At 37.2% G+C, this 12874-nt stretch overlaps 1 long non-coding RNA gene across 4 annotated transcripts; it reads right to left on the bottom strand.

Annotated features, from left to right (window-relative positions):
* Window positions 1-5828: 5828 nt before the first annotated feature.
* Window positions 5829-7597, bottom strand: LOC110903317. 4 transcript variants are annotated; one of them, XR_004876239.1, is made up of 7 exons: window positions 7476-7597; window positions 7268-7314; window positions 7098-7191; window positions 6937-7017; window positions 6810-6865; window positions 6167-6554; window positions 5829-5920 (listed from the first exon to the last, which is right to left on the bottom strand). It is a non-coding gene; the product is annotated as an uncharacterized LOC110903317 (long non-coding RNA). The 4 variants fall into 4 exon arrangements; XR_002571836.2 differs by lacking the exon at window positions 6810-6865; XR_004876238.1 differs by having other exon boundaries at window positions 6810-7017.
* Between the last annotated feature and the right edge of the window lie 5277 nt (window positions 7598-12874).

Consider the following 12874-nt stretch of genomic DNA (forward strand, 5'->3'; position numbering starts at 1 on the left):
GAGACCATGTTGAACTTACAACTCCTCGAGGAAACACGAGACCAAGCTGCAATCCAAGAAGCCAAGTACAAACAAAAGATGGAAACTTACTACAACAAAAGAGTCAAGAATGAACGCTTCAAGCCAGGAGACCTTGTGCTTAGATACAATGAGGCTAGTAAAAAAGAAAAACCAAGGAAAACTTGGCCCAAAGTGGGAAGCGCCATATACAATCCTTGAAGCACATAAGGGTGGATCCTATAAACTAGCTGATGCTGAGGGTAGAAAGCTTCCCAGACACTGGAATAGCAAGACCCTTAAAAGGTTCCATGTCTGATCAAGAAAGTTTATTTTGTATTTCAAGCGTTGTATTTCAAGAGTTGTCTCATCCTCAGTTTTTGTAAAATAATATCTCTTGAATGAATGATGATATTTTATCAAACTTGTCTTTCTATCCTAAAATCAGGTTGAGAACCTAGCAAAAAACTCCATGGCAAGTGCTATGTAAGGGGATGAGCTCCCAGGCCATATCGCTCAATAGGTTCAAGAGTTGAATGAAACTATATAAGGGGTGAGTTCCTAAATCAATATAACTCCATGAGACTTATGAAATTATCAAAAACAAAGTTGTCTCATAGACGGGTCTGAACAACCTACACCAAATGTTCCTTAAGCCTTAGTAAACTAATAAAAAACAGGCTTACATTAAACTAAGGAAAGTAATAAATATGATAGGTGCTATGTCTTCTTGTTAAAAATACCAAGGCTAAGTGACTACAGCACTGAAGCCTTTAAGGTATAAAAAACATAAAGGCAACACAAACACAACAAAGACAATTCCATAGACATAAAAAGTTATAACAAGACGAAAACAACAAAGGTCGTAGGCAACTCTGGATCAAAAATACAAGATAAAGTAGAAAATAACAAATATCAAGAAACAACCAGAATCCTTGAAGGCTTCAAGCCAACCAGGCTGCCTTACAAAAACAGGCACCAACACAAGAAATCACAACACAAGGCAAGTAGTAGGAACTTAATAACATAAGATAAGAAACTTTAAAGGCTTCCAAACATCCAAACAAGTTAAAACATACCTTAACGGTTTGTAAACATAGGAATTGTTCAAACAGCCACTAAGGCTAACAGCCACCAACAGAAACCTTAAGGGTTTCTGCAAAACCTAAATTGTTCAAAAAACATATAAACCATTAAATTGTCTTTGGGTGCTAAGAATGCTACGAATATTGTTCAAGCATCAACAGGAGGCTTAGAAGCCCCGGAACCATCACCTTTAGCCTTCTTGGCCTTCTTTGACTTCTAAGCCTTCGACCCACCGTCACTCCCAACAGCTGAACCTTGGAGGCTTACTTCCTTAGACACATCGGCATCTTCTGAAAAGGTTTCCTCACTATCTCCTGAACGAGAAAGTTTCTTGGATAGGGAATCAAGCACTTCAGCACAAACTTTCTCATTAAGCCCAACCGGCTTCAGCTCCTGTAAGACAGAAAGAGGTTTACCAAAGCAATTTGCAACTTGACTTACATATGGGTAAGTCAACCTCTCCATCTGCTGGATAGATGCCTTAAACACTTCGGAAGCATTAGGACGAAAAAGGGGAGATTGTTCCAAGGCCTGACCAGACTCGTGAAGTTTAAAACCAGCAATAAGGCCTTGATGTTTCCCCAAATTCAGCAGTTTCGTATAGACCTCTCCAAGGGCAGAGTTGAACTCATTGGAATGAAGGAGATAGGTAACAACCTGGTGAAAGCCTTGCTCAATGAGCCACTGGTTATAACCAGTGGCTTGAACAACCAAAGCCTTCAGACCCTCTTTCTCTTCATCAAAGGCCTTCTGTTGAACAGTCAAGGCTTCCCTATCAGCTTTCAACTTTAACTGGTCAGCTTCAAAACTTTTCTTGAGATCATTCATTTCAATTTCATGCCTCCTTGTCAATTCACCTACTTTCTTGACCCAAGCTTCCTCCTTCTTTGAAAACCCATTAATTTCCTTCTTCATCACTGCCATTGAAGACTTCATCTTTTCCTTCTTCTTAGAAAACTCCTCGTACTCCTGCATTCCCTTCTGAAAACGAGTAACACCCTCAGCTACCAAGGCAGAAAGGTTGCAGGAACCTAACATCAACCTTGATATGAAGTGGTCACTCTCCATCTCAGATATAGCACCACGAACGCCAGGAGGAGCAAAGTGAGCTAACACATTAGCACAAACATTCGGATCCTTGAAGCTATCACCAACCTTCACAGTCTAATCAGGAACATAAACTTCATCTTCGTTCAACCCTTCAACGTCTCTGCTCGATGAACCCTGAACAAGAGTAGTCATAACCTTCTTGGCCGAAGCCTTCTTCTTACCATGCACAGCTAACTTTTTCTCCTTCTCAGCATCAGCATCTTGACCCTCGAAAACCTCAATATCATCACTCAGTTCCACCGGATCAGAAGAAGTAGATTGAGGTGCATTCCTTAGCAAACGACGAGCAGAACGACGGGTTGAAGCCTTGGGAACAGCAGGCTTAGTAAAACCCTTGACGTTAGAAACACTAACATAGCCAGCATCCTCAAATCTCTGTTCTACACCCCTAGCAACAACATCATCCCCTTCAGCGGCTTGAGCATCCGTAAAGACAACATCAGATGTATCATCACTTTTGATAAAGTCCAAAGCAGACATAACTGCAAAACATTATAAAACAAAAAAACCTAAGCTACCAAATAAAGAAATGCCAAAAAGGCAGAACAGGGAAAATGCATACCCTGGTCATTCCTCATAAGAATCGGATCCCGATTAGCCTTATCTCACAATTTGCTAACACCTAACAGAACTAGCAAATGTTCTGGAAAAGTTCAAACCCTTGAAGGGCACTCTCGGATGGCTTTAAGAAAAACTTCATTCAAATCAGACTCAGAAGGTTCCGGTTCATTGAGAATGGCATCCGGGTGTCTCCATACCATTTTAAAGGGAACAATAGAATCAGAAACCCAGAAAAATCGATCTTTCCAGGTGTCGAGTGTGGTAACTATGGAAGAGATTAGGCAAATGTCAACCTTGGATGTCTCAAAGGTAAACCAATCACCATTCTTCTCCAGGCGGAAGAATCGACGGAATAACAACAGCGAAGGGTCATAATCACAAGCCCGGCATAAAACCTCGAAGTGTAAAACCCTAGCCATGCCCTTCGGATGAATTTGACCAAAGGAAACCCGATAGTACTCCAAAATGTTCAATACAAAAAGCGAGAAATGATGAAGAAGGTTGGAAAATTCAAAATGACAACAGTACAAGGCAACAGAATCGGAGGGACATTGATCAACGGATTTATCACAACCCGGTGCAACCGGATTAAATTTAAGACCAATGCCCCATTCCACACAAATTCTCCACTTCCTCTTGAGTAAGACGTGAAAAACTAACGGAAAGATCTTTCCGTGCACCCATGATCAAAGTAAAGAACAAGCACAACACACAAGGAAATGGGGACTAACCTGAGTTTAGAAGAGAAAATCGGAATTCTCGGAAGAAGATAAGTGAAAAAATATCACCAAAAGATGTTAATAAATGAAAAAGTAATAAAATAGGAGGTTATTATTACCTATTGTATAAAACCGCCGAATGAAAAATTGCCACACATCACATCAATCAGTTGTCAGTTTAACATTCAAAATCTCAACTGTTCTCAACCCTTGAAGCCTTCAAGCGATAAAAATAACGAAAAAGTCAGAAGCATTTGAGCTTAAAACCCAAACACCTCTGACTTGGGGGGCTGATGACGGGGGTATCTCAGATCTCACAAAATGACTAAAACACGTTTTAGCTTAAAAGGTTAAAAGGTTGAAAGCTTCATAACCCGGGAACTATGATGAATAGCAAAAAGAACATGAACAGTAGCATGTCACTTCACTGATTTCCTGTCCATTCTCCCAGCCGCAAAAAGCAAAGCACATGCACAAGAAGCTCCCTTTTACCCGCAGGTCCAAACCGTTCAACCCCAAAATGGGTAAGTCTCCCACTGCAAGCATGGTTCACTAGTCCAAGGATTCCTCTTTGGGCGATGTCTTCCCCTATAAAATGACACTTCATTTAGTGCCAAAAGAGATTCCGATCAGCTCTGATTCCATTGGGATCTCTGGTCTTCCTCCTTGAGCACTTGTTCTATGCAAGTCTCACTTCTTCACATTCAACACACACTTCTCTACTACTCTTGCATCCGAAGCTGAACACACTTCGGTCAAGGATCTTGAACAAACAACGAAACATAGCTAGTGAACCTCTTTCCACGTCTTGCAAACGTGGGGGGGGGGGCACGACCTGCGTTAGGTAAACCACAACCCTCCAACCCTTTTGCCTAACCAGCCTAGATACCACCATCGGTCTAGTATTTGTTGCATCAACAATACCCAAACCAATTATAGGCTCAAGTGGTTAGGAGTATTCACAAACAGAAGAAAGACGACATGATGATCCCTATTAAGAAATCTGTTCCAGGGGCTTGGAAAAATCTTTGAGGCATTAAGTCGAATCTATTGAAGTTGGGTATAAATATTGAAGACAAAATTCGTGTGATATTGGGAAGTGGCGAGAATACCAGGTTCTGGAAAGACCAGTGGTTGAACCGTGAGCCGTTGAAGGATTTATACCCGGACTTGTTTCGCTTAGCGTCCAACACGGGTGGTACTATGGCCTCTCATGTTAGAAGTGTGAATGGGAGTATGCTTTGGGGGTGGTTATGGGATAAAGACCCCAACATTTCGACCGAATGGGTCCATCTTAGCGAACTTATAGGTCTTCTTCAGCAACAATTGATCATAGGGGAAAGGGATATATGGCTATGGGATAATGAACACGGAATTGACTTTTCAGTTAAAAGGATCAAAAACCAGTTTGCTGTGGCAGGGGACTCGTCGCAGCAGACTACGCCTTTTTCTGGAATTCTTGGGGCACCTCGAAGAGCAATTTCCTTGCTTGGAGAGCAACTTTCGGACGGGTCACGACTAAAGCGGAGCAGGGCAAAAGAGGTTTGGTCCTTTCTAATAATTTTTGCGACATGTGTGGCTACGAAATTGAGGACGTGAATCACGCGTTTGTCAATTGTCTCGTGGCAAGGTGTATTTGGTGGAACAATTTTGTGCGGATCTGAGTTCCGTGGCCAAATAATATAAACACCGTTTCAGACTTGATGTATTTCATATATAGTAGCCCTGGTTCGAAGACTTGGAAAATATTGATTAATAATGTGTTGATGGCTACGACTTGGTTTATATGGCGAGCCCGGAATTTAAAGACTTTTGAGAAGAAGTTTATCCAAGTTCGCAAGACGGTCCAGAGAATTAAAGAAGAGTCTTTTTTGTGGGTCGGTAATAGATGTAATCGCCCAGCTGTGTCTTGGGATTCTTGGTCAGATTTTAATGTTGTAGTTTGTTTTCGCTGTTATGGCTCTGGTTGTAAGCTTTTCAGCTGCTTGCTGGCTCCATATATTCAGATATATAGTAGTTTTGCCGTTAAAAAAATATCATAAATATAGTTATACTATACTTGAACTAAAAAAAAGTTCTCAATTTAAGGGTGTGTGTTTGCATAATGTAAATGAAAGTTATTTATGTTTATAAAAAACTAGATTTCTCTGTGAATATTCACGAGGTTGAACCATTTAAATGGTAAACAACGAATGTAAAAATTTATTTAAAATATATGATGTGTAGGGAAATAATTGTATTTATAAATTAAAGATATACTAATTATTGAAAGTTTAATATTACTTTTTTTTAATATTATTATGTTACAAATGAAAACAATATGATTTATAAATCTATAAAAAAATAATATTATTAGGCCAAACCCACCATCTCCAATTCCGAGAAAAACCTGCCGTCCGAAGACCCATCTCCAAATCACCAAATTCCTATTCAACGTTACCATTCACCTACATGAGAAAGAAGTTTACTTCCTTACGTGAATGGATATATTAAAAAAATAAATATCAACTAAACGACATAATTTTTATTACTTGATACTTAGATTGGGACACCCTATATTCATGCAGTTGTGATAATTGATTCTTTGCATATTAAATGCTTATAAAAATATATGAAGCCAGTGAATCAATTTCTTCCCATTTAAACAATGGAAGTAAAACTCAAATTTGAGGAAAAAGAAAATTAATACTTACTCATCTGGTTGGATCCATGTAGATACTCATGAGTGACTTCATGGTTGGATATTTCTTCCATATTGCTACAGTGAATCGAGATTATACATGAAATGACTACTAATGCTCCTAATCTAAAAGAAAACAAAACTCAGTGGTGGTGGTAATTTGACCCACTTTTACACAAATGGGTCGATCTATAATGGGTCAACGGTTAAGCTAAAAAAACAAATCAAATACATTAATCAGATCAACCCATCCTTTTTTGACACACTTAAAAAAAATCCTTTCCACATTCAGATACTACGGGCTAAGGATCCTTTCGAAATCTACAACAAATCGAATAATTGCATGCGTAGCTCCTTGGTTAGTTCTGCAATAAACATAGACAAATGTACCTTAAAGCCACCTGCAATTACAGAGATAAAGATCAAATACTAAATAAATCATTTAGAAATAAAGATGTCATTATCTAAAGGCTTTATAATAATCATGAAATAATAAAATGAGATATGTAACTGTAAATGGTGTCTCTCAATAACTTCAGTTGGAAAAGGTGATAGGTTTTGAGGCATATAATTCCAAATATGATGATACAATAAAATGTTGATCTTTGATAAAGGTGTATATTAGGGTAAATAAGTTGCAAAATATACATGGTTACCAGATGGTGGAATTAACGGGGTGTACCAGTAAGCCGACATGTCAAAAATACGACATCTGAAAACACATATGTCATTAACTTTAAACCCACATCATATAAACCAGAACATATATTGAAGAAAACTAACCAATTTCTACTTTCATGCTTCTAGTGAAGAGTGTTTATGAGAATTCGTAGGAACAACAACACGAGCATGATACGCAGCTACCTGCAGCATTTGCAAAATACAATTTTATATTTCTAATCAGCTAATTTGAAGCTTAATCTATTTATCCAAACATTAAATACCTTTTTTTTAATCTCTAACTACATAATTTGTTCCAAAAGAAAAATCCAAACACACCATCAACATCTACAATCCTTACATCCCAAAAATGTGAAACTAAAAAATGAATGGTTAGAATTAGAGATTGCGAAATATAGAAAATATCATAAATGAATGCCTAACTTTATCATACCGTGGTTGACTGGTTTTGGCAATTGTGAGAAGAAGGAAAACAATGCCCTAATCATTCAAGACACGAAGGTGTAAGATTAGAAGTATCGTCAATGAAAACGAAGAAACGAAACTGAAACATAAACTTAGCGTGACTTAAAAATGAATGGTTAGAATTAGAGATTGCGAAATATAAAAAATATCATAAATGAATGTCTAAGTTATCATACCGTGGTTGACTGGTTTTGGCAATTGTGAGAAGAAGGAAAACAATGCCCTAATCATTCAAGACACGGAGGTGTAAGGTTAGAAGTACCATCAATGAAAACGAAGAAATGAAACTCAAACATAAACTTAGCGTGACTAAAGATTACTTGTGAAGAGCAATAGAAATCTAAATCAAAACAACTTGATTTTGTTTTAGTAGTTTCAACTACCTAATTTTCACTGAAACTAACTTCCCAGTAAAAGATTTATACGCATTTAACTATTTTCCATTCTTTTTATACTGCTTGGCATCCTCTAATTTGATGGTGTGTGTCACACCCTGGCTTTGCGAAAGCGTGGGTTTATTTGGTGTGACTTCTTAATACCATAGCAACAATCATAACAATGCTACATGATAAAAACATGAGGTATTCATTCATTAATAAAGTTTAGAAAATCCCATTTTCAACAATCACAATATAAGTTACAAACCTTAACTCGATTTAATTGAGTTCATAAAAACTTGGCAAAAGACTTTAGTCAATACTAGGTTTAGGGATATGTAACCCGTCCAGAAAGAGGCTACACCTTCTAAACCCTGGATGTCTTCTTTATTCAAACGCAGCTTGAAAATACGTGCATACCGTGCCAGATCCGTTAGTTTCCTGAAATACATGTAGTTTGAAAAGTCAACATAAAGTTGAGCGAGTTCATGTGTGAGTGGGTATGTATAACCCGTTGTAAAAATGTCTGTATGTATAAAAATCCCTGGTATGTAGTAAATAAGGAAAAAGAGATCATCATTGGTTTGCAAAGCCAATGATATGTGTGAAGTGCAGTAGGAAGACTCAAACCTAGCAGATTTTTGCGTCGGGTACCAAGTCACCACCTGGTTCATTCAGCGAACTCAGGGGTTGGGCTCGCTACACCCAGATAGATCTACCGCTACAGACCCTCGGTCCTATAATGAGGATTAATGGCCTCCAGTTCCCGCCTACCCACTCACATGATCTAAGTAGTAACCCTCCTTACGCTAACCATACCATGTATAAAGTATTCGTAATCATAGTAACATGTATTTCACCCCCGCAGTTTAAAAACTGAAAACAGTTAAGAGAAAAGGGGGATATGAACTCACCGAAGTGCGTCTCTAAAAAGTATCTCCCAGTCAACCTGCTGCGTAACGACCTACACGTACTAACTTCTATTAGACGGACGGTCGTGCCTTAGCTTAAGGTTTAATGTCTTAGGGAAATAGTTAGGCAACTATTTCGTAATTACACTTCGTAATTATTTGGTAAATATATTCCTTCCCAAGGATGGGGGCTTTAATACATGTGCGTTTATATAATTCCAAAACTTCGTTATTAAGTCCCACTTAATAAAATATACTTTAATCCATTTGTCTAAAATACTCTACTTCCAAAATATAGATATTTTTCCCAAAAATATTATATTTTATTACATACCATTTTCCAGAATAATGCTTTTATCAAAATATGCATTTAAGAGTATTTTCTGAAAATACGTAAGTTACATTTGAAGTTCGGGTGGTAATAATAATACCGGTGTAACTTAAATATTCATAGTGAGGGCGTTAGTATTATTTTGGAGTTGTTACTTTTCAGTGTATACGAGTTATATTATTGTTACTCTGAAAATAATATTTGTGTAGTTCACAAAATAATCATGAAATTCACACAAGTGTTACTATAAAAATATATATTCTAAATATATATATTTAACAACCTTTATTTATAAAAATCCCACCTCCGACACTTGGAAGTTTTGTAATAAAAATCATGGCGAATTTTATTTGGAAAACAAGTTAAAAATATGTTCATAACACTTGTTGCAAAAATATTTCCAAGTGTTAGATTTCTCGAAAAATTTCGCCAGAGTTTCCTCTGTAACTGGAGGTGGCCACGCTTACTAGCGTATCATTTTCTTTTCAAAATCCAATCAACAATTTTTCTCAACATCAACAAACAATATTCCAACATCAAGCTAGTCGAAAATATACATAAATCGCAAACACATGAACTTGTGGGTTATGTAAAAGTGTGTAGTAACCTTCCATTATCTTTAGTAGATCTTCCTATCTTTATAAATGAAATTGGTTTCTTGAAAATCTTATTTTTAAGGAAAATGCATTTATACAACTTCTAGTCAAAAATCTCAAAAACATTCCTTTGTTAAATCCTTTTGTTACACAAGTGTCTACACACTTGTTTGTTCACAAAAACACCTTTGTTTCAAGAAAGATTCGGCTTCTAAAACATGATTTCATTTTACACCTGGTTCTTCGAAAATACCACTTGTAGATCTTTAGATCTACTAGTTTAGAACTTCATTTCATAAGAAAAATCACTTTTACACAAGTTCATGTTCATAAGTAGTAGAGTTCATCATCTAATCACTTTCATACTTTAACATACACTGGTTCATGTTCCATGAACATGACTTAGCCAGGTTAGATGACGATCCGAACTACTACTAGCATTAAACAACATAAAAGAATCATAACAAAACAAGTTTTAAGAGTTTTACACTAGCATTTACTCATTAACCACCATGTTCATCATTTTTACTAGACTTTAAACTTTGATCTTATATGTTCATGATTTTTATCCAACAAATCTCTTATTAACCACTTTAGACAAGATCAAGAAGGTGATTAGAAGCACTTACAACTAGCTCAAGGCTAGGGAAGAATCTAGGCGAAAAATGGGTGGTTAATAGCGTCATAGAGAGGTCCTTGTGATTCCGTAAGCACCGAGCTTCCTTATGCGTGATCCTTCACCTTAGTGTGTACTTGGAATTACAATATCAAAATTGAGGGATGGTGGTGGGTCATGGGTGTGTGAATGCTCTCGGCCGAGCACAAAGAGAGGAGGGGAGAGAGTGATCAAATTTGTGAAGTGAATGAATGTAATGGTGTGATCTATTGGGGTTATTTATAATCCATTTAATCCATTTAACCATTAGATAACATGCCCTCTAAATATAAGACAACAAGAAATAAAATATTCAAAATGGTGGGAACCGAATCGGTCAGGGGGGGGGGCAAATGGGTTGGATTTGGACCATGTAGTTAGCATCTAGTTAGTTAGTTAGAGTTTAAACTCATTACTAGTGTGTTATGTACTATAGCGGGTGTTAGGTATTCGGGGACCCTAACTGGCTCAGAAAAAGAAAACAATGTTATTGACAATATTTTTATGTTCCGGGTAAAGTCCGGTTGTTCGGTTGGATACTGATCCGTTAAAGTGTCAACAAAGCTTTAAAGTGTCTTTATTATTATTATTATTAGTGACACAAGGAATTCCCGACACTTTTGAAAGTGCCTAGTATTATTTTTCCATGTTTTTTTGCACTTTACTAGTTAGCTTTAAATGCTGAATTTTGTATTAAAGTGCAAAATTTTGTGTTTAAATCATGTTTTAGACACATCCGGTCACTATAACTTTCACCTAGTGACGCAGTTCTACAATCCTCACCTCCCTACACTTCCTACTAGTGTAGCAAACTATTCCCAGCTCATACTGGCCTTAGAGATAGTGTCTGTCTGGTGCTGGCTATGTCAGCACGTTTACTGGGTTATCCGTTCATTGTGCTACTGTGCTTTTGTGCATCAAGTTTGTCACTATAGTTCTGTGTAAATAATGGAGTGACATCAAATAAAGTATGATGCCTGTAAATGTATGTATCAGAAATCACGTAGTAGTTTAACCATAATTGTAAGTAAGCACAGTAATTAAACATTAATTAAATATTAATTGATTCGTACAGATACCTGATTTGGTGAGGGTTGTCACATTCTCCCCCCGTTAAAAAAATTTCGTCCTCGAAATTTGTACTACCTTAACCCCCTTATGGTTTCGTCACACGTGTATGTATATGAATAATATCAAGGTAGATAATCTTCAATCCGAATCAAACCTTACCCACATTTGGTGAGTCCAAGAATATATATCAACCCGAATCATAGGGTTAAAAAGGTGTGTGCTCATAGCAGTTGATGTCAGAGGTACAAGACGTACTTGACGTATAGCCTAGTGTAATCCAGCTAGTAGGGGGGTCCACAAAAGAGGAGCCTTGGCTAATAAGACTCTCAAACGATCGATCGCAATATGCACGCGAGTTTTCACGAAACATAGCACCCGCTATATGAATTTAAAAATCAACACTCAAATGAAATAGTAAATTGATCTGTCAACTCCCGAGTAGTCAAATGGTAAGATTCATTGTGTTGAACGTTTTGAATGGAGAGAATACGCCGAGTGAGCACAAGCGAATCTGGTGTATCCTTGCCTTGATTTGTAGTTGCATCAGAAATGTTTAAATGACAAGTCAAAAGTTGATGTAGTTTTACGTGAAATGGTTGACCATGATTAGCACCAGCTACAAGTTTGTAATGACACCACAAGGTGTCGCAACGACATAATTCCATAACAGCGGTGACTGAACAAGTTCGCCGCGTTTGAGACCAGATGAAAGTGTACCGAAAAAAGCCTGGAGAATTGATTTTCACAATGTCATAAAGTTTTTCGGTTGAATATGGAACATCAAGTGCCACTGTTTTGATCGAATATGAAAAAGTTTTAAGTACTGCAAGGCATTTGATTGACAATGAAAGAATCATTAGGAGGTACTTTGTGCTTATGAAATGAATATATGTACCATTATTTTAACACACAACTTGTGTTGAGACCGATTTAATTGTGATAAGCAAACGGATTTAGAGCGAGTAAATAAACAATTAAATCCGGGTATGAGGTGCGTAATAAAATTAGCGCAAGCTTCAATTATGTGAAAGTATCACCACAAGGTATCAAAGTCAATCAACGATTTAGTGGAGTTATAGACCAAACAAGTCTACTACGACTCGAAGCAAAAGAATCCGTGTCAAAGTATTAGAATATGATGCTCTCAATACATCATATGGCGTCTCAAATCAAACAAGTGAATTGGACAAGTTCAAGCAATCGAACTTAGTTTCACGTAACCCAACAATAATCGTACATATCAACAAGGGAATCTTGGCATGTTAGCAAACATGTAACTTGGAAGAAAGCGGTTTCATGAAAATGTGTTGACTTGATCACAAAAGAGTCAACAATGACAAGAATGTAGGTCATTCGAATCACAAACCAGTATGTAATATCTGAGCTTTAATGAAACGTTTATTTGAAATGAAACCGCATGCGTAGCAAAAGGTGCATGGGTTATATATAAGTTCTCAAGTGATGAGGCGATGTGTTTCTACCAGAATGGAGAAGTGACCAAGTACACAAAGCAAACGTGTGTTCATTCTCAGCGAAAGAAATCAACGTGATGCAACTACTTTGAGGGGCGTAGAGATGCAAATATCTACTCGTTAGAAGTAAAAGTGAAGACTTCAATGGAAGCAAATTTAAGT

This window comes from Helianthus annuus, chromosome 13 (genome assembly GCF_002127325.2).
Source record: "Helianthus annuus cultivar XRQ/B chromosome 13, HanXRQr2.0-SUNRISE, whole genome shotgun sequence".
NCBI lineage: Eukaryota > Viridiplantae > Streptophyta > Magnoliopsida > Asterales > Asteraceae > Helianthus > Helianthus annuus.